The sequence below is a fragment of the Ambystoma mexicanum genome, chromosome 9 (genome assembly GCF_040938575.1).
Source record: "Ambystoma mexicanum isolate Mex_15411 chromosome 9, UKY_AmexF1_1, whole genome shotgun sequence".
NCBI lineage: Eukaryota > Metazoa > Chordata > Amphibia > Caudata > Ambystomatidae > Ambystoma > Ambystoma mexicanum.
In genome coordinates, this window is record NC_090931.1 from 1,147,474,490 (window position 1) to 1,147,498,050 (window position 23,561).

Consider the following 23,561-nt stretch of genomic DNA (forward strand, 5'->3'; position numbering starts at 1 on the left):
TTCAACTGTACCTGAAGACGCCGCCCGATATGCGATATGTAGTTTCCTTTTCACACCTAGTATTTGCCATACCTTACTCATTAGAGTACTTGTGAAATGACTTCCTCTGTCTGACTCAATTCTTTGTGGCAACCCAAACCTTGAGAACACATGGTTCACCAGCAATGTGGCTGCTGTTTGCGCACTACAATCTGGTGCAGGAATGCATTCAATCCACTTCGACATCAAACATACCACACTCAAAATATAACGGTGTCCCCTGCTCGACCTTTTTAAAGGACCTACATAGTCTATTTGCAAATCTGACCATGGGAGAGTTAGGCCTCTTTTCATCAATGGTGCTCTATGCATTGGTGAAGCAGGTTTAAATTGGGCGCATACTAGACATCCTCTAATATATATTTCCACATCTTGGGACATATGTGGCCAGTAAGCATAATCTTTTAGTATTTCTAATGTTTTTTGTGAACCTCTATGGCCTGCGGTTATGGCATCATGTGCATGGTGTAGCATTAGTCCTCTGAATGAAAGGGGTACAACCCACTGTATTTGTCCTGTTATGGACTCTCTAATCATGAGTCCATCCTGTAATCTAATTCGTGTTTTGTTCTTTAATAGCACCCTCAACTCTTCTTTTCCCATACAGTAATTTTCTGTTAAAGGATTTTGTTCGGGGTCTATCAAATGATTATAATAGATTCCCAAAATTTGATCATTCTTTTGTGCCTCAATCAAATCTTGGTCTGGCGTGTCATGACTCCACTGCACCACCGGTTGATCTACCTCCTTTGGTGCTTTAGAACGTGTGACTGCATCAATTTGTATTTCACCCATTAAATAATCAATAGGTAGCAATTCTCCCATCACAGCCCCAATCTTAGCCAGGTGGTCTGCCTTATCATTTCCCTCCTTATCCTCTCCTGGTGTTTTTAAATGCCCACAAATTTTTCTCCAGTATATTGTTAACTCATTCTCTGACACCAATTTGTCTATGGCTTGTATCATTTTTCCATGCTTAAGTGGCTTTTTGTTGTATGTAACCATGCCTCTTGCTTTCCAACCAGGCAAATACTCCACAAAGCTATTCCGTGCATAGTCAGAATCAGTCACCAGGACAATTTCACTGAACTTGTTATCAACTGCAGTAGCAATTGCTTTATACATGGCTGCCAATTCCGCCACCTGACTGCTCCTATCTCCAATCCTCATCCCTATACTGGGGATACCTTCACATTTCAACCAGACATTTCCTATTCCTGCCACTAACTGTTTATTACTGTCATTTTCAATGTGAAAAGCACAACCATCCACATATACAGTTGGCAAATCCTTGCATGTTTTTTCATCAAAAGCTTTGTGTGGTGATTGTTCAAATTCCTGTAAACTAGTTTCTACTTCCATTTCATTTGGTATTTGTTCAGCTGCACAGTCATGTAAGTCAGCTAACCCTTGAGCAATTGGGTTCTTTTTATTTTGTCCATATCTCACTTCTACGGGAAAACCTTGTAATGCCAGCGTCCATGAAGTGATTCTGGATTGCGCTAGATTACCTGATCTAATTCTTTTACTATCTAAAAATTGCAAAGGTTGATGATTTGTTTCAATAATTACCTTTTCTCCCTGAACAATGGGGCGGAAATGTTGTAGCGCCCACACAGTGGTTAATAGGGCCTTTTCACATTCATTAAATTTCATTTCAACTTGGGAAAATGCCTTACTTGCATATGCAATGGTTTTGTGATTCAAATCGTGTTTTGTGATAACACTGCTGACATACAATGTTCAGAAAAACCTATTTCTATAAAGAAATCTCTGTCCTTTATGGGGTATGCTAAACATGGTGCCTTTACAAGACATTCCTTTAATTTAGCCACTGCATCAGACTGCCCTTTTTCCCATTTCCAGGGAGTATTCAGTTTAAGCAGTTTAGTCAATGGTTGAGTGATTTCTGCATAATTTTCAATGAACTTTCTGTTATAGCCTGTCATCACTAATAAACTTTTTTTCCTTTCACATTTTTAGGATCTTTTAATCTTTGTATGGCCTCTATTTTCTTCTTTTGTGGATTTAGCCCATGTTCAGTCACTTCATGCCCTAGAAAGTTCACTTTTTTCTTGCACCATTGTGCTTTTTGCAAAGATACTTTGGCGCCTGCTTTCTGCAATTGGCCAAGTACATGTCTTATTTCATCAAAATGGCTTTTCAGGCTTTCATTTTTTATCAGGACATCGTCCACATAAACTATTGTTCCTCTTTCCGCTGCATCCGGCATGGCCTTTCTCAAAAATATGCCAAATTCACTCCCACTATTGATGTACCCGAACGGAGTTCTAAGCCAGGCATATTGAGTCCTGTCAAATGTAAAAGAAAATAAATGTTGTATCTCCTCTGCCAATGGCACGCACCAATATCCAGAGGTGAGATCTAATGTGGTAAATACATTTGAACCATGTACCTGAGCTAGGCCCTGATCAATGAATGGCAGTGGCCATCTAGATATTGGTACTCTTTTATTTAACTCTCTCAAGTCTGCACACAGCCGCCATTGACCATTTGGCTTCAATACACCTAAAATAGGTGTATTGGATGTGCTATGAATGGGCCTGATGATTCCCCGTGATTCCAAATTTTTAATAATCTCTGCCAATGATTCTAAACATGCCAGCGGTAGTCTATACTGGCTTACAAACACTGGGTTTCTGCTACACCCTTCTGGTAGTGTGGCCACATGTAAATCAGTTAAACCACAATCATAAGCATCTTTTGCAAATACATCCTTAAACTCCATAAATATCTCTCTCAGATTGTCCCTCTCTTCATTGCTTTCACATGCATCCGCTAAGGAGATCTGCTCTTCTACCATTTTGGAAAATTCTGGAAAATCTTCTGGTAAGGGAATCTCAGCGCTTTCTTCTAACTGTGTGGCTGTGTCTTTTTGTAAAGCTGCCACTTTTAAATATTTTGGCATATCAGCTTCCACTTCAATGGGCTGATTTTCTGTTTCATTTTCATTTAAATTAAATATTATGCAATCCTCCTGATGGCAGCACACTGTCTCATTTGAATCATAAGGATACACAGAATGAATTTTAAATATTCCTTTGGGCTGAGAGTCCAGGTGTTCTGGCAACTCGCCCTTGGCATCTACATATTTTTCAGGAATATTCCCAATCACCATGTTATTTAAATCTGCCGTATAATGTGATTTTTGTATGGCCATTCCTAATGGGGAGTTTTCCTCTAAATGAATATCCTGACAACCTTTATTATTTTCCATGATTTTTACAGATCCCTCACCAATGTCTACCAATGGAATGTATTCATAATCCAGGCCTTGCTGTTTTATGGATTCATTCAGGCATACAAATGCATCAGAGCCTTTCATCTGCTGTCCATTTTTGCATTTCAGTGTTATTGCAAACTGTTTTGTAAATGCAGGAATAATAGTATTTTTCCTCACTTGTAATTTGATTGCATAAGGAACCAGTTGTGCACAATGATAAGCCCTTCTTTTGTCTTCAAATTCAGGTGCCGGACCACCTAGGCGTGACCATATTTTTTGATTAAGGAAATCTAACACCATACACATTCTGTGCATGATGTCATTTCCCATGTAAAATTAATTTTGTGCTCCACTCACTATCCATACATTATGGTAAATTGTTTTCTGCCCAATGCTAATTTTAAGCATGCATCTGCCTGCAATTCGGTTTTCAAAGTCTGGACTGTCCAAGCCAGAAACATATTGGTTTTTAATCCTAAATCTTGGGATTTCTTCCCTTTCCATTATTTTTTGCAACAATTTCTCATTAATGAAACTCCTTTCATGTTCAAGCGCTAAAGTGGCTTTTATTGTTTTAAAATAATCATTTATACCAACATGAACCCATGGTTGCTCATCTTCCATGTGTATTTCTGCCAGAGTGGTAATGTGTTTTTCTGAATCTGTTTTAGGAGCAATATTCTGTTTGCACGTTTTCTCTTTTAGATAAAAATATAATGTGTGCTCATCTATGGCAGTCTGCCAATCTTTCCTTGGGTCCAAGTATATTTGTACAGGTAGTTTTTCATTGTCGCTCTGCATTTTGTCTTGACACATTAATATGACAGTGACACTAGGTATGCAGCTATTCTGGAGATATACCTCCACAGCATCATTTGTTTTGGCAACAGTGTGACATTCATTTATATTGCTGTTTTGTGATTTTAGTTTCTTAGGCCTCAATGGTTTTTTTGGTTAATGACCACAGCACTCCATTCACCCCATCTATGAGAGGAGACAATCTTTTCAGGCAATCTGTCCCCATCAGAAATGGAATTTCACAAATAGATGTGATCAATACCTCTTGTTTCATTCTGTGCTTTCCTATTTTTATGTCAACCTCAGTTACACCTATGATGGGCACCTCCTCCCCATTAAAGTTATGCACTGGGCCTTGATTTTCCTTCACTGTGATCTGACTCTGTGGAGGCCTCCCTTCATTGATACTCTTTACCAGCTCCTTGGACATAATTGTGGCCTGTGCGCCAGTGTCAATCATAGCAAAGGTGTGGCATTTTTCTTCTACAGTGATGGGTGCATAATATCTGTCCTCAACTTCCTCTAATACACATAAGAAATGTGAATTCTTACTGATTTCAGGGCTCACCTTTCTCAGGTCTTTTTCACTTTTGGCTAAGCACATTGGTAAATGGAAAGACATTTTTCCCTCCTTTTTATCCATTTCTGCGCGAGAGATTTTATTCATTTCTCCATGATCAGAGGTTTTTTGGAGTGTGGCCACTGTTCGCCCATCCATCTGGGTAACATCAGAGACCACATTACAATCCTCCAACTGAACATGTGTAACAACATCATTCAGCAATTTGTCATTTTTTAATTCTGTGCATTTGTGATCATTTAGTGTGATACCAACCCTTTCAGCCTCTTCAAAAATATGTGGCTCAAAGAATTCTTCAGGTGATTGACTTGTACCCTCCTTGTGAGTATTTCCTTTTTCTGTCTGTGTTTGGTCATTGTTTTGCTTGCCCAGGGAAGGAGCTATAGCATCCCCACTTACTCCCTGTTCACTGGTATTCCCCATGCATGAGTCATTTTTTCTTAAATCTGTTCCTTTGTTCTTTTGGAATTCCTAATGTTTCTTTTTCATTTGTGCAAATCTTTACTGTTTTATTTAGCTCTAAGTTAAACCGTACCTCTTTTTTAGAAGTATTTGCACTTTCTGTCACAATTTCATTTACTGGTACTTTCATTTTTAATCCATTAGGCATCTCAGAGTCGTTATGCAAAAGTATGTCAGAGCAATCTGTCATTTTGGCACTGCAGTTATCATGAGTACCTAGTCACTTTTCGGAATCCCCCCCGGTCATTGCTATGGCCATCAGCCCCCTCTTTGGAAGGTTGTTTTTGCGCTGTATAGAGCTTTCCTATTTGCTCAGCTAACATCTTCACTTGGGCCTCAAGGCACTGGAACCTTTCCATCTCTCTAGGATCCTCTTTCTGTGGCCTAGGTCGATATTGGTTGTTTTCCCCCTGATTGGATCTATTCTGATACCTCTCAGGTGATTGATGTCGGTTGGGATGGTTTCTGAACTCTTGATTCATTTGTGGAGGGGAGCGGGTTGCACCCATCCTTTGATTATAGTCCCCTGGTGGGGAATCATTGTACTGGCGTGGACTGTAGTTCACGTTTTGCCTCATGTCCTGTCTCTCAGATTGTGAGTACTGGCCCCTAGGTTGATTTCCATTATCAGTAAATCGATCCACATATCGGGGCCTAGCCTGATTACCATATATCATGGTGCTGGGATCAAATCTGCTCTGTGTCCCCAATGACTGGTAGGGACCATCATTTCTTTGATCTTGATTTTGTCTCTGGTTATTGTTCATACCTGCCATATCAGGCCGGTATCCTACCCGGGGTCTGTCCCCTAAATACCTAGGGTTGATGTAGCTCTCTCTATTACTAGGATCATGTGATTGGAACATTGGTACAGGAAATGGCGATCTTTGTTGATTACCCCTTTGTTCAGGTGTCACATTATTTTTACCTTGGCTTTGAGCAGACTCAAGGGACATTTTGGCTGACCTGATTTCCATTACTGTGGCTGAGGGTTCTTTAGATTTAGGTCTAGTATCTTTCATTTTATCACTTTCTCTACCCTGACAATAGAGTACCTCATATAGTTTTGTGCTTTGATGTACAATCCATTCAAGGGACTTGTCACGGTCAAATTCACGGACCAATTGGGATATGATGTCTTTCTGTAGCCCATAGAAGTATGCAGTTTTAAACTTATTGGAATTTGAGTCAAAAGATACATCAAAGCGAGAAAATGCTCTTTTTAAGTCTTGTAAAAATTGGCGAGGGGATATATTAGGTCCAGCAGTAATTGTGTACGCGACTTTCTTTGCCTCCTGCAATGACTGAAAAGGAGAAAAATGACGCCTAATTTCTTTTTCAAACTCCAGCCATGTCATATTCTGCTGTTCATTTAATCCCCTTATGATGCTGGCCGTCGGGGCATCTAAAGTTAAATGAAAATATTGTCTGTACTGTTCCTTAGGTATCTGGAGTGCTTTAAAAATGTCATGCACCGCTTCTAAGTGATCCTCAATGCAGCATTCACCTCCCTTTTTAAATGGTTTGATCAGGGCTTTAATGGATTTCATTATTTTTATGGGGCTACTTGTTGCAATGCATGGAATTGCATTATTTTGTGATTCAATCCTGTTTTCAGGTGTATGAGATTGGTGGCTGCCCCCAATGGGAGTATCAAATCCCCCAAGGGCGCTGCAACCAAGTTCAGTCACCGGCCCAGTCACTGGAGCACTAGCTCTTTGGGCAGAGCTAGAATTCACCTCCACTCCATTGAATGTGGTACCCTGCCGCCTCTCCTGGGACCTGGGAATGCACATTTGCTGTTCTAAGTCCTTACACTTTTTAAGGAGTCTGTTGGCTTCATCTTGCAAATAGTTGTTTTTACCATTCATTTTATTAATCACCTCCTGCATGTCGCACATTTGCATTTGGCATTCATTGAACTCTTTATTTCTCTTGTCTCTTTCTTGAATAATTTTAATCATTTCTTGTTCTGCACTCTGGAGATCACCTTCTTTTTCACAATGTTCTTTTTGTAAAATCTGCATTTCTGAAACAACCTCATCTTTATCCTGCCTAATGTGATCCACTAAGGCTTTTAAGTGTGCCAATTCTTGCTCACTATCTTCAAATTGTTTCTTGCTTTTGGATAACTGAGTATCAAAGTCTCTGCATTTTAATTGCATGTCTTTTTGGCATACATCCAATTCTGCTCTCAACATTTCCTGATTTTTACTTGCCCCCTCTAATTCAGTCTTTAACCTGTTAATTAGCTGAGTATCATTCTCTTGCATTCGCAGGGACTTGTTTAAAATAAACCATATTTTGCCGCATAGCCGTATTAAACAGTCTTTCTCTGCACTTTTATCGGCTGCATTCAATAATCTTGTAAGGCAGACCTGAATTATGCTGCCTTCTGCAAAAATATTGTCTAGTTTTTCTTTCTGCACCTCACCCTGAATGCGGTTAGTCCATTCTAACGTGCTATTTGACGACCAATTCCCATGTGCAAACAACTTTGCCTCTAAATATTGCACTAGATCTGAGAATGTGGTTTCCCTTTGTGACATTCTGAAATTAGTTTTTAGTGGCACACTGCTATTATAAAATGGGTTCCCTTTAATGTGCAAATGGCAGTGTGAGACACACTTGCCACGCCCAGTAGGTACTCTATGATCACTTTCCCGGCCTGCAACGCACCATAAATATGTAGGGTATTTTGTGGAGATTTGGGCCTGACGGTATTTTATTACCGCTGAAAAATAACTTAGCAATAATCAGTCCTTGTATTCAGATTTGGCCATGTGCAACAATAATACAGTGGACATGCATTATTTCAGTACCCAGACATGCATATTTGGTATGCGTGGTTGGTATGCGTGGTTGGTGGTATTTTGGTGAGCATAATTCCCTTGTTTTATTTGTGGCCCCAATGTCCAGAATCCCTTATCTTTGCTTAGATTTTTCGTGTAATCACTAGAGAGACCTCAGACCTACATTTTAGGAATACCACATTTTCAGTGTTAGTGTTAGTGTGCCACCATGGGCGATCTCACTGACTTATTTACGACAGAGAGCTATATGTGGTAATTTTGTGGTAATTTCCACCACCTTATATACGGTAGGGAACTATGTTCAGAGAATCCCTCTTCCCGTTGGCTCATGTACCTCCAACGAGCTATGCTACAAACAATCACTCTCAACTGTCCATACTAAATATGATCATGCACACATCTGTCTTAAAATGACAATTGCATTGTTTAAAAATCTCCCCTCATCATCAGCACTGTATTGGTAAATAGAAGACACACCACCCGTCTGCTTTCAAATATTTTTCTGTATTATAAAAGTTGCATTTAAACACGATCTCACTCTTTACAGAAATAAATAAAACAGCACATTAACAGCATTGTCTGTAATACACTGAAAAAATGGCGGAGAACAGAACACAATTTGCAACATTAACGTGTGATTAAGGCACTGGAATCTCCTTTCCTACTCTGACTGAACATTCTCGTACACACTCAGCTCCCACACTTATGTAATTACCTTATCTGTTCAGAGTTTTCTTCAGCTGTTCTCTTTCTGAATGTGGCTCCCTTGAAGATTAACCCCAGTGAAAAGGAGCACCTTTCCTTCTCAAACCGGGGTCATTGCCTGGAATTCTCAGCTTTTGCAGATAGGAATGCTCCAACCAGGAAAAAATAGCTCCTTCTCCCAGCTCTGCCAAATCTTGACTGCCCTTCTCTCTCCTCAAACTCCCCCCAGCAAAACTTTGATCACTCCCTCTAGCATGATACTTGCTATGACGCTGCTCCAATCAGAATCAATCATGCCATCTCCTCCTTCTCTACACAATGGCTCATTTTTATAGTAATACTTTGTAACCAGCTGATTTCCTGTTCTTTCGAGCTCTTTTGCTTCCTGTAATTATGTGGACAGGGCAGCAGAGAAAAAAAAATGGATGTGCGTTTAAAAGTTCACTTTCAGAATAGGCCTAATTCTGCAGTGGAGACACATTTTTATTAGTGGATTATGTTAACTTTAGTTTCATTAGTCAGGTTAGTTATGAGTAATGTTAGTTATTATTTTCAAATGTGTCTCTCGCACCATAGGCATTTCAGGTGAAAAATAGTGTGCATTTTTGAATGTGCACGTGTGCTTTTAACTGTAAAAATAGATTTGCATCTTATATGTTAAAATCGTTTTTGTCTGAATGGCCTGTCTTTCCTTGTTAATCTGGTAACACATATAGCAATGCACCGCACCCTTGTGGTGGTGCTGCAAAAAAAATTGCTACCTGTGCAGTAGTGCTGTACTCTGTGCTGTTTGCTACCGGTGCAGTAGTGCTGTACTCTGTGCTGTAACACGCCAAATATCGTTACATATCCCGCATTTTGAGGGGCCTGGAGTCTCTGGATCAGAAAATCCAACTGGCCCAGCTAGATGACATTACAGTAAACCAGAGAGGCCATGGCAGAGGCAGTGACCACCAAGGAGCGATGGGTAGGAGTCAGAAAGGGCAACACATTCCTATGTATTTTCAGCTTCAGGAACCCTGCCCTACAAACTGAGGACATTTGAGCCTCCCATGATCCTGACGGCAAATGTTTCATCCCCAGTCTTTTTACACAGCTACTAGGGACAGGACAGGGATCAAAAGTATCTGGCCAGAATTCCGAATTCCAATAGGCCAGAGCGTCACTGGAGCCAACTACCAGGAGATCAGTTTTTTCTGCATTCAGCTTCAGCCAATTTTTTGACATTCAGACCCCAATTTCCACGAGGCAGTGCCTCAGTTTCCAGAGGGGGTCTGTGGCCTGGGCTCCCAAACGAAAGACCAACTGAGTATCGTCGGTGTATGTATAAATACAAACACTGTGAGATGAAACCACATAAGCAAGATAGCACAGGTATGGATTAAACAATAAAGGGGACAGGGAGGAGCACTGTGGAACCCCACATGATACTGAGAAAGGGGTGGAATTAAAAGGAAACAACAACACAGGTGCTGGCACTGTGCAAGGAAAGACTCAAACCAGGCTAAAGGTATGCCTGTCATTGTGGTTTGTTTAAGGCGCTGGAGCAAGGTCAGACGATCAATCGTATAACATACACAAGGCTTTAGCAGACCCCCATGTGCATGTCAGCTACAGACCCGGGCTTTGCCGGTTGGGTACTGCTAGTATAAACATATATGTACTTTAATTAAACACAACAAATGTAACAGCATATGCAATAATAACTGAATAGAACACACCACAAAAAGCCACCCCTGTAGAAATAGCACAGAATATGCAAGATAGCAAGATGCAGCACTGTGGGTAGTGTGGCATGGGAGGAAAAGCAATATAAACTTGATTTACAAAAATGTATTAATGTGACATAGTCAGTATGTAGGGCTGAAAATGGACTGGATGCCTGGGGGCAGTTATCAGTCAATAATACCTTTGCAGTCTCTTGGCAGTTCAACGAAGCAAAACAAGCTTCTAGATGATGTTCAGTGGTTCTGTTTGGTTCGAAATGCAGCAGTCTCTGTAGTCTAACGGTAAGCAGAGGGTGAAAAGGGGGTGTGGAAGGATGCTGCGGTTTGAAGCATTACTCAAGCAAAGAGGATCATGGAGGTCACCAGGTTTGATTCGGCGGTCAAGGTTCAGTGATGGTTGAGCTGGTGATGGGATGCACAGGCGAGTCAGTTTGATGGGGGCTTGAAAGATGTGGATGTGAGAGAATAACAGGATTGGTTGAATCAACAGCTTGATTGGCGGCAAAGAGATGGTGATTGAGGTTTTGAGCAATGTAAGTGCAGAGATGCTTTTTTGTTTGAGCAACAATGTGCTTCAGCTGGCACAGTGTGAACATTAATTGGTTTGAACAAGCAGAACTGCAGTTTGAAAGTTGATGAGTGCCAAGGCAGCTCTGACGATACTGTTGGATCGAAACGGTGACAAAAGAGATCAAATCACATCTCACAGCATGTTGATAGTGAAATTGCACACCTCTTGACTGTCTTGGCACTAATGTGGTGTCAGTCTCATTTCGGAAAAATCAGACCCAAGTAGTCAAACTGGTAGGCTACTACTGTGAAGCTCTCCCAGTAGTATGTTCAGTTCCACAGGGATCATCACTGTCAATGATTATGCTTAATATCTATTTTAGGACAGTGGTTGACATTTTTTCCAGGTTGAACCTGAAATACCACTCATATGCAGACGACACGCAAATACATGTCAGTGCGTACTCTGTGTTCCTCCAGGAAAAATCTCCTGGCTGTCCCTCATCTAAATGCCTCTCCCGGGGAGACCGATGGTTCTCCATCAGGGGCCCCTAACTCTGGAATGCACATCCAGCAGAGCTGCGGAATATGTCATCTATTATTCACTTTGTTTCTGAAAGGATGTATGCATTACAAATCCCTAATCTAATCTAATCTAATATAATTCCAGAAAACCTCACCAGGTGAAATAAGTAAACCTGCTTTAAATGTCCAATCCCTGTTCTTGGAACACGTGCACTTCGGCTTTTGACATATCATCCAAGTGCTTGGTGCTAAGGGAAATTGACGGGACAGAAAGGAAAGATAGAGCCAGCGAGAAACAAGATGGTGTATCATCCCTCTCACTGTAAAGAGGTCCCTCTGTCTACACTTACTTCCCTTCCCTTCTCAATAGACGAAAATACCCTTTTAGCATGCAACACCCTGGTGTGAGGCTACTGCTTTTTTGAATGGCTGTGCCCTTTGATTCCTGTTCCCGGGATAGATTCCTGTGCCATGTCACACTCTCCGTGGAGGGTACTACTTGCCCACACAAAGGAACAAATAGAGGCTACCCCTAGGACTACAGTCTTGCCAGAAAAAAAAAAGATTACACATAACCCTTCCATAGCTGAACTGGGCTAACAGGGCTGCACACATGTGATATTTTGATGTGGCATGGATACAAATGGGAGATGTCAGCCAAAATGCCTCAATTTCAGCTACAGTTTATATTTACAGTTTAACATACCACCAGGATGGCATGTTCAGAATTACGTAATTGTTGGAACAGTGGTTCATTTGCAAAATGCAATCCATGTTATGTAATGACTTTGGCTGTCACTGCAGCTGGCAAGATGGCACCTGTGTCATGAATGTGTACTCTGCCACTGGAGAGCAGGTGCTGTAATAAGGCGATGAATTCAGCAGGGCACAGGCTTAGACTATGATTTTGGCATGGATCTTTTAGTAAGGGGGACCTAGTGAGCAGGTAATTTTTCTGGAATGGAATTACCTGCATCATTGTATTAGTTAATGATAATCAAAGAAAGCCATGGCTTTTACAGTCTTTCCATATGGCCATGCCTCATACTGTGTTGACATTCTTATATTGTCTGTTATATTAGTATAGACAAATAAAAATGTGTGCCAGTCTGGTATAGATGTGGAGAAGATTTAATGTGTCCTTTGTGTAAGTGTTTGTGGAGACTTCCTGTGCAAGTGCAACTGGCCAGTTTCCTAGTAGTCTAGTTCTGGGGAGGATTGGACAAAGCACTTCTTCCTTTGACTGACACACTGCCACAAATCTCCTGCAAGGAATAAGGGAAAACAGGCGAGATGCTGCTTAGGGTTAATTCTACAGCAAAGAAGAAAAGGTGAAAACAGAAACAGTACCGTCTACATCGATTCAGATTGTTTCATAAAATACCCGGACACTCTCCACCTACACACAAATGCACTAATTTGCTGCAGCCACCATTTTTTTATTTTCTTGGCTGCCAATGTATTTGCAATTGAAAACATTTTTCGTGAATTGGGCCAAAAGCAGGGAGTTAAATCTGAAAAGACACCAATTTAGCAAGTGATATCACAGGTGTTTACCTGTGATTGTGTTTACAACACAAGTATTATGCCTCTTGAACCCTTCGTGAAAGCAAGAAGGAAGCCATAGTTTAAATTAAACAAAAGGCACACCGAAAAATGGAAATCATGGGTAACCACCATAATATAAAGATGTAGACAGTTATGTATGTGTAGACACATTTAGAATAAGAGCATAAGAATTCACGCCTCGAATTCGCTATCTAGGATACTATTCATAGAGCAATCTATTATCCTATTTAAAGCTGAGAGTAATGCATTGGTATTCACTACTGTAGTCAAGCTCTCTTTTGCCTAATAAATAACCAGTGTGCATTCTCTTTCATAATTTATTGTGTTTTGCATAAACATGTGCTTGATGTAATTTGATTCAATAAGTAGATGTGCAATGTCATGAACACATTAATCAGCTCATTAGTGTATGCTAGAATTATACTTCATTTTAAGCATTATTCACAGTATCCCATGACTTTATCTTGGCGACTTGGGCCTAACTACATTATGTCTTACCTTTGGCTGTTAACATTGATATCATCTCCTTTATTGGACTCTTGGTGCCCACTGATGTATTATGCATAATGATCAAATTTAATTGAGCAGTGAGCTTCAGTTTAATTATGAGGCTTCATTGAACCTTCGGCACTTTTTCTTCCATGATTGCTGTAATGATTTCTCTATAACCCCTTTAAAATCTTTCATCTATTAAACCACTAGTCGACAAGCTGTTTTTTAAGGAAAGTCTAATTATACAAATGCAATTATCTTAATGTTCCTTTTGCCTCCTTGAACTACACCTTAAGAGATATTTTAAGCAATTGCCCTTAAAAAAAAACAGAACACAAAGGTGTTTTGAGTATATAGATTGTACATGACGTTTAAAGTGTAAATGCGTTTTACGATTTATAACAGAAAGAAACTGAATTATTTGGAGAAATTGTCTATTTTGTCTGCGAAAAGAGAAAACTAATCAGCAGCCAATTAACAATATCTGTTGGTGAAGAGTTTCCAGCCCACTCCCTTCAACTCACTCCTCTGATCCACAGAGGACATTGTATGACTACAGCACCATGGTCCTACAACATTGACTATGTTGGGTAGGGTTTATGGGAGTTGCTTAGGCGCGCTATAAATGCCATATCATATCATATCATATCATATCATATCATTGTATTGCCACAGGTTGCAAACCCTTTTGTTAAGTGAGCCAGAGGTGGACTCCATAGGGTTGCAGGGCTAGGCACGCCCCCTACCATATGTAATCTGTATTGCCATGCCTTAAATCTTCATTTCGGGGTGTGGAAACAAACACAAATACATGGAAACTCTCATATCAAGTGTGTGTTTCTATTGGGGCTAGATTTCATGCTGCTAGCGATCATTTCATACCCCTTGCAGTGTTATGCTTTCTACCACACCTTGCCCGCAAAATGGGTGAGCAGGCACAAGGGAAAGAGCTGCCTCTTCCTAAGAACATAGCAAATCCCTTTTTAAATCAAGATGTTTATTTTATTTTGTATACAGGTATGTATGGTGTGAGTCTGAGTGCTGTGTAAAGAAAGATCATGCTTTACAGAGTGTACATGTATACTTACAAATCAAATCAAACCTGTTTTGTACACCTCAGACATGCATTTCAAACATTAGATATCATCATGAAAAAGACAGAACATTGGTAAGGTAGAAAGAAGAAGGTAGGAGTGAGGGTGTAGAGATACAGAATACATAGATCATTGCTATGAAAGAAAAGGTTGGACACAGGTGATGTGTAGGAATGTAGTTCAAGTGGAATCGAACGGGGGAGGTAGAGAAATTGGCCAAATGGGGAGTGACAATTGCTAAGTTAGCGATATTTAAGTACAAGTGGTGGGATGTAACGGTGTCCACTGCCTTACTCTATATTTGTTGGGGCAGTCGACCATGGAAACTGGGCGAGGCAGCCTTCTCTGTGATGTGAGGGTCTGACAGGGGTTAGTGGAAGATGGCCAGGGGGTGCCCCCATGTTGCAAGTCAGGAGGTAAGGGCAGTGTACTTCACCCAGTCCAAGTGATCTGTCCTTTTAAGTGATGCATTTGTATGTGGTAGCAAGCATGCAGGTTTCATGTGTTGTTTAATACAGACCACTTGCTCTAATAACATGTACTTCATTCAATGTCAGTAAAATCAGATGCTCTACATAAAGCCCGTCATGGCATGGTTACACACACACCGCATAACAGGAAAGCCACTGTTGTGTGCAGTACAAAAGAAATACAATACAGACAACTAGCTCTTAGAAGCTGCTATCACCATCTCCGCACAGTCATCTCCATATCTTACGCCATCCTCTTGCTTCGTATCTTTCCATGTTTACCCTTACATTGCCTCATAAAAAATAGATCCTATTAATTTTCCCTTTTTGTCATTCCAAAAAGTTTGAAAACACAAATATATTTACCATTTTGTACATATAATGCGTTGTGTCTGTTCTTTTCAAATAGGGCTGGTATGACTTATCGTGCCATTTACTCCAAACAATGACATAAAAAATGTAAAAAATAAAAATAAATCCTATTTTGTATTAGTGCGTGTTTGCCTGGAACCGACAATCCTCCCAATTTGTGAGTGAGCAGTAGAATCATTTTTAAGTTTAGGTGTGTAAGAGAACACTTTCCAGTTTTCTGTGTGAGTCTCATGAAAATCCATCTGTCTGCCATAGTCAGTCACGTCTTAGTTGTTTTTTGCCAAGTGTGAGTCATGTCTTGAAAAGTAATTGGAATGATTAGCAGGACTGGACATTGAATTTGATGGGAGATGGACGAGGAAGAGGAGGCTCTTTTTAAATTGAATAGGTTGGTAATTGCCATGTTGAGTTCTTGGATAAGAATGCAAGGGCACGATTCATAGAAAAAACGCAAAGTAACATACAGCACAAAGAACAATGAATTACACCCATCGTCCACAACACGCCCCCCCAGGCAAGCAAAAAACAGCATCAACAAAAACCTTTGCGCTTGCCTTTGCTACACCATCCAGAGCCCTGGCGAAACAGCAGACTATGCCCCACAGAGAAAGCAAGCAACCCAGCGAAACAGCAGACTGTCCCTCGTAACTAAAACCTGCAACCTGGCGAAACTGCAAACCGCCTCCTGCAACTCAAGCCAGCACCACGGCGAAACTGCAAACCCTCCCATTTATTTATTTATTTATTTATTTATTTATTTATTTATATAGCACACACAACCCAGAGGTATCTAGGTGCTTATACTGAAGAGATTGGTTAAAGTTCTTCGGATTACAGAAAGGAAGTGCAGGAGGTGATTACATCATAGTGGGACGTACAGAAGTAATACATCACATGCAAAGTGCAGAAAATAGTTCAGATGCACAGATACATGGTGCCTAACACCATGTTGCAGGGCAGCAGCGGCATACAAATGCCAAAGTCAATTAGGCGGCAGGTACATGGTGCCTAACCCTATGTAGGAGGGCGGCAGCAGCATACTCATGCAAAGGTCACTTTGTCGGCGGGTACCTAGTACCTAACCCTATGTTGCAGGGCGGCAGCAGCATACAAATGCAAAAGTCAATTGGGCGGCAGATTCATGGTGCCTAACCCCATGTTGAAGGGTGGCAGCAGCATACTCAAGCAAGCAGCCCAGTGAAACTGTGAGTCGACATCCTGGCAAAATTGTGAACCGTCCCCCATAATGTGAGTCAGTACCCCAGTGAAAATGCAGACTGCTGCCCCCCGCAACTCAAGCCAGCACCCCAAGCGAAACTGCAAAGCGTGCCCCGTGACTCAAGTCAACATAATGGTGAAACTCCCAAACTGTGGGCCTTCACCCGTAAATCAAAGCAGCCACATCAAGTTCTAACACTTTCTCCCACTACCTCAGGCAGCCCATACTAGTTTGCTATTCTCCCACCACCACCACTGACCTACAACCACTACCCCAGGCAGCAGCTTATAGTCTGCCCTCCTCCCAACACCCCCAATGAACTCCACCCACTTAACCAGGCAGCCGTCTCAAGAACTCAAACCTCAGACCACCCCCACTGTCCTCTGCCCACTAGCCCAAGAAATCCATGCAAGTTTGCCTTCCCCCCAACACTCTCACTGACCACATCCCACTGCCCCAGGCAGCTCCCTCATGTTCTCACACATCCCAACATCCCCACTGACCTCTGTCCACTACCCCAGACAGATTCCTCAAGTCCTCATACCTCCCACCAACACCCCTGATCTCCACCGACAACCCTAGCAAGCGCACTCAAGTCCTCACAACTACCAACACAGCCAGTAACCTCTGTCAACTACTCAGGTAGCCCCATCAAGTCCTCCCACTTCCCACCACACACAATGACCTCTGCCCACTACTCCAGGCAGCTCCCTCAAGTTCTCAAAGCTCACAAAAACACCCACTGACCACTGCCCACTATGCCAGACTTCCCCCTAAAGTCCTCACACCTCCCACTGTCCAAACTGACCTTGGCAGACTACCCCAAGCAGGCCCCTCAAGTTCACACACCTTCCACCACCCCCACTAACCTCAGCCCACTACTCCAGGCAGCCACTGCTAGCTTGCCCTTTCCCCACCACCCCCACTGACCTCTGCCCACTACCCCAGGCAGCTCCCTCAAGTTCTCAAAGCTCACAAAAACACCCACTGACCACTGCCCACTATGCCAGGCTTCCCCCTAAAGTCCTCACACCTCCCACTGTCCAAACTGACCTTGGCAGACTACCCCAAGCAGGCCCCTCAAGTTCACACACCTTCCACCACCCCCACTAACCTCAGCCCACTACTCCAGGCAGCCACTGCTAGCTTGCCCTTTCCCCACCACCCCCACTGACCTCTGCCCACTACCACAGGCAGCTCATGCTAGTTTGCCTTCCTCACACCAGCACCACTGACATCCTTCCACTATCCCAGGTAGCCCCCTCAAGGACTCCCACCTCTCACCACCCCCACTGACCTCCAACCACTACCATAGGCGGCCCCTGCTAGTTTGCCCTCCTCCCACCATCCCCACTGACCTGGCCCACTACCTTAGGCAGCACCTGCTAGTTTGCCCTCCTCCCACCACCCCAATGAACTCCACCCAACTACCCCAGGTAGCCCCTTCTAGTTTTCCCTTCTCTTACCACCCACACTGACCTCTGCCAACTACCCCAGGAAACCCACTCAAGGACCCCCAACTTTCACCACCCGCACTGATGTCTGCCCACCATCTCAGGCAGCCCCTGCTAATTTGCCCTCTTTCGCCCACCCACTGATTTCTGTCCATTATCCCAGGCAGCCCCTGCTAGTTTGCCCTCCTCCCACCACACCCACTGGACTCAGAAAACTACCCCAGTCAGCCCCCTCAAGTTCTACCACCTCCCAGCACCCCCACTGATCTCTGCTGAATACCCTAGGCAGCCCATCAAGTCCTCCAACCTCCCACAACTCCTACTGACCTCTGCCCACTACCCCAGGTGCCCCTGCTACATTTCCCTCCTCCCATCCCCACTGACATCTGCCCATTACCCCCAGGCACCCTGTGCTAGTTTACCTTCCTCCCACCACCCCCACTGACTACTGCTCACTACCGCAGGGAGCCCCCTCAAGTCCTCACATCTCCCACCCCCCCACTGACCCCTGCCCACTGCCCTAGGCAGCCCCCTTTGAGTTCTCCTACCACCCACGACCCCCACTGACCTCTGCCTACTACCCCTGACAACCCCCACAAGTTCTCATACATCTCACCACCCCCACTGACCTCCACTCACTACCTCAGGCAGCCCCCTCAAGTCCTAACACCCCCACCACCCACACTGACCTCTGCCCTCTACCCCAGGCAGCCCCCTCAAGTCCTCACACCTCCCAACAACTTCACTGACCTCGGTCCACTAACACAGGCAGCCCTGTCAAGTCTTCCCATCTCCCACCACCACCACTGGCCTTTGCCTACTACCCCAGATAGCCCCCTCATGTCCTCACACCTCCAACCACACTCACTGGCCTCTGACCACTACCCCACGCATCTCCTGCTAGTTTGCCCTCCTCACACCACCCCCACTGACCTCTGCCCACTACCCCAGACATCTCCTGCTAGTTTCCCCTCCTCACACTACCCCTGCTGACCTCTGCCAAATATCAAAGGCAGCCTTTCTAGTTTGCCATCTTCCCATCACCCCCACTGACCTCCACCCTTTACCCCAGGCAGCCACATCAATTAGTCACACCACCCACCACCTCCACTGACCTTCACCCACTACCCCAGGTAGACCCTTCTAGTTTGCCTTCCTCCCACCCCCCCCTGAACTCCACCCACTACCACAGACAGCCCCTGCTAGTTTACCCTCCTCCTTCTACTCTCACTACCCCAGGCAGCCCTCTCAGGTCTACACACCTCCCACCACCTCCACAGACCTTCAACCACTACCCCAGGCAACCCCTGCTAGTTTACCCTCTTCCTGCTACACCCACTGACCTCAGCCCCCTACTCCAGGCAGCCCCCTCAAGTCCTCACACTTTCCTCCACCCTTACTGAACCCTGCCCACTACCCCAGACAGCCCCTGCTAGTTCGCCCTGCTTCCACCACGCCCACTGACCTCAGCAGTCACTGTTGTAAAGTAATTTATGTTGTATAGTTACTTGTTCCATTGTAAACAGGTTACAATACTTGTTGTGCGTAGAATGTAATGATGTCATACAGATGCAATACAATTGTTATTATTTGGGACTTTGCACCCTAGGGTTATATGTAAGGGTTTTTTGTCATATAGCTATTATCTGACTTGGCAGTATTTTAATACTGTGGTATATTGCCGGTAAATTGGCAATACCTTATTGTAGTGGTAAATTAGTGTTGTGGTAGATTTGTGGTGAGCATATTCATAACACTGCCCCATATGGTAAGACAAACCTTCCCCTGTTTATAACTACGCTCTATTCTGGGTTTGACTGTAGGAATGTACCCTGGGCTTGGCACATTCAGAAGAAACCAAATATTGTCATAGATTGTGTATATTTTGTGCATATATTGTGCCGATGACTTATCTACGACATCAGTGTATATTATTGAAAGATCCCGTTCTGCTTCCAGGCACAGCTGAACACACTCACGCAACACACTGGCTTTCTAGCTTGCTTTTATATTCCCCTTTTGTTGCTTACTTTACCTCCATGCGTAAGTCCTTTTTACCACAGCATTGTGGGCACTAGGGTGCTTCCTAGTTACCTTCCTCCACCTAAAGAATAATCATCAGAGACATTAAAAAAATGGTGACACCAACTTTGTTTTTATGGCTGCAATTATTATTTATGACCATGTCACTTGTAAAAAGGAAACAAATATATTACATTTCATAATACTACATCTGGTTACTCTTACCAAAGCATCGACACTGCCATGGTTGTCTAAGAGGCAAAATATAAACATGCATTGCAGAAGATATTCTTTTCCCATTAGTTCACAGTGTGCGAAAGAAAAAACAACAATGACTCAGTTGAAATTAATGAGCTATTCCTGTGTATCTGATCACAGAGATAAGTCACGTGCATTCAACACTGTTCCTCATCTTTATTGTCACTTACATGGAATTTTGAAGTGTCTGTGCTTGATCTGTGCGGCTCCCCTCAACTCTGCTTATCTGCGCTGAAGTGTTGCGAACTCCGCACGGCCCTCTTTCACTCCCGAAAGACAGCCTTGGGTTCCCAGCAGACTTCAATGCCAGGTCAACACAGCTTCAGCACTCCCTCCCTTTCAGCAGCCGGCAGCAAGAAGAAGAAACAACGTGCTTCAGCTCACCCCTATTTATCTACCCTGCCTGTCACTCGAGACTAAAACTGCCCTCTTTCTGATGTGTTTTAGCAACTTCTAGACAACTGATTCCACTGTCCAATCACCTACCGTAGTTTATATGTATCTCTTCTTGCTTTCTTGCTTCCTGGGCAAACAAAGGACTCTCAGAATGCAAAAAGACAGCTCATTCATTTTACAGTGCACATTTCTTTTCCATGGAACGAAAAGAGAGAAAAAAGAAAACAGAATTTCCATCCGTGTTCACTAACATTGCATTGCAATGTTAATCATGAGGACTAATTAGTTACTGGGGTATCACTTAATAAGGGTAGTAGTTAGTTAATCTGGATTATTTTCTCCAATGCAACCTTACACAGATGGGAATTCCTATAACTTTATATGTGTGCACAATGCAATTTGAATCTACAGCCTTTTTGACAATCATTTTGCTTTGCCATTGAAAGCCTAATTCACTGCTATACTGATTCAATGTGGCATTCCACCTGCACTACTTTGCATAATTTGCTGTCTCCTTTCTGCATTTACACTAACCCCATTGAAAGTACTTTCCTGTAATCCCACCTGTACCCATTTACCTGGCTGCTTTTATTGAAATCACTGTCATAGGCCCATTTAACTGGCTGCTTTTATTGAAATCACTGTCATAGGCGTCTACATATAGCCTCCTTTTCTGACAGCTGTGATCGCTCGCGATGTCATAGCGGGAGGAACCACATACCAATAAATAAAATGCATGTGTTACAGGATATCTCTCCTTCCCCATTGTCGCCAGTAGCATAACCAACACTCTCATCTTAACGGTTCGGGCAACCATCCATCCCCCCATTAATACAACCAATATCGCCAAACACACTGTAATGCTCTCTACCCAGGTCGATATTTTCCACTTTGCCATCCCACATATCATCAGCAACATGGAATAAGGTTAATCTCCCTATTGACACAATTGTGCCCTTTGGAACAGATATGTAAAACACACTGTATTTTAACTGTTTGACAATGAAATTTCCATGATTCAGATGGGTGATTGTGTAATTTTTCAAAGTGGTACTTACCAACCACCTGTTTTTAATTAGTCTAGCTTGTGATAGTTCCTCAATCCCCAAATTACTAATGACCACTTCACATTCCCCCGACAATCCCGGATCAGGTTTCAACCTACAGATAGCATCTGCTGGATCAGGAGCAAATGGTTTACCTGGCCACATGTATTTCTGCTCTTTAAACTTTATACATGTATCCAAATTTGGAATCAAGTAAACATCAGGTTCCCAAGATGGAAATGCCACCACCTCTGGGGTTTTGATCTTCACATATTTGTCATTCTGCCAAAATCCCACATTGTGTGATAGTTTAGCCTGGTATATGAGGGCAGGAGCAATATATGGGATGCATAACAAAAACCCAACCTCCATTCTTTCCATACACTCCCCATCTGGAATGCAATTTTGATTTGTACCATTTCCACTTCTCTCTGCGTGATTTTCGCTATCATCTGATGGATGATCTCAAATGATACAAAGTACAATGTTATATGCGCCTGAATCAATGGTGAAATTGTATTTTGAACCTCTCCCATATACTTTTCCAATAACCTATCAACAGGATTGACTATCTTTATAATGTCATTTAACATTCGTTCATGTTTAACCACAACATTTGTGCTGTGCTGCATTATTTCAGACTGCTCATTCAATATGATAGCAGTCTCATTTATAAACTTTACCTGTTCATTCAGTCCACATCTGACTTCATCTATGTTCCTTTGAATCATGTGTAAATCATAAGTCAATCGTTGCGCCTTGGCACTCAATGCCCCCACTGAAATTGCATTGACTGTAGAGATTGTTGTGCTTACTTCAGCCCCAATAATAGTCATCACCAAAGAGGCCACAAGCAGTACTGCCACCCGCTTCCCCCTTCTTTTTTTTTACATCAGATGAATTTACAAAAGTTTTTTCCAACTGCATGACAATGTCTCTGACTGATTGCCGGACATCCTCTTTTCGCAGTTGCAACCACTCCTTTATCTGATCGGATGCAATCACAGATCTATTTATAAATGTCTCCACTATGTTATCAGGGTTTATATTTATGTTCATATTCTGGTATACCAGCCTTCTGCTTCCCAAAATAAATCCAGGTGCTTCTTCCACTGCAATTCCAGATGCTGGTCCGGGTTCAATGATGACTTGTGCTCCTGCGACTTTAATTCCCAGTACACCCACTATGATAAGCATGGCAAGTATCCAGTTCTCAGGTTTGGTCATCTTCGCCCTCTGCTTTGTAGACTTTGTCTTGCCCCCATTCTTTGGTCCGGGGGCTTTCCCGGGGTCTCATCCCATGGTCTCCGATCCCGTGGCCTCCAATGATCCATCGTCTCAAGGAACCGGCTCTGCTGGGGTAATAGATTAGTAGTATCTGAAGTAAATAGAAAAGAAACAGGCTAAGTACATAGCATAAAACATTTTCCTATCCCTTTTCTACTACAAAGCCTAAAAAAAAAAACTGGATGCTCAAAACACTATGGGTACCTGGATTTGCCACTTTGGATACCTGCAATTAAATACATATTATACAAAAACAAAATAATATTTTACATAATGCATCAAAACAATTCTCAACAAAACACACACTTCTCTTATTATACAACATTATGATAGTTCAGTTTGGTTAAGCACCTATTAATGAAAATAATGCACACTGTTTAAACATTACATATGGCTTTGTTCTCTTCTGCTTGCCCACCAGGCTGTATATGTCTTTACTCATGGAGAGAAATCCTATGTATGTTAAATTATACATGATT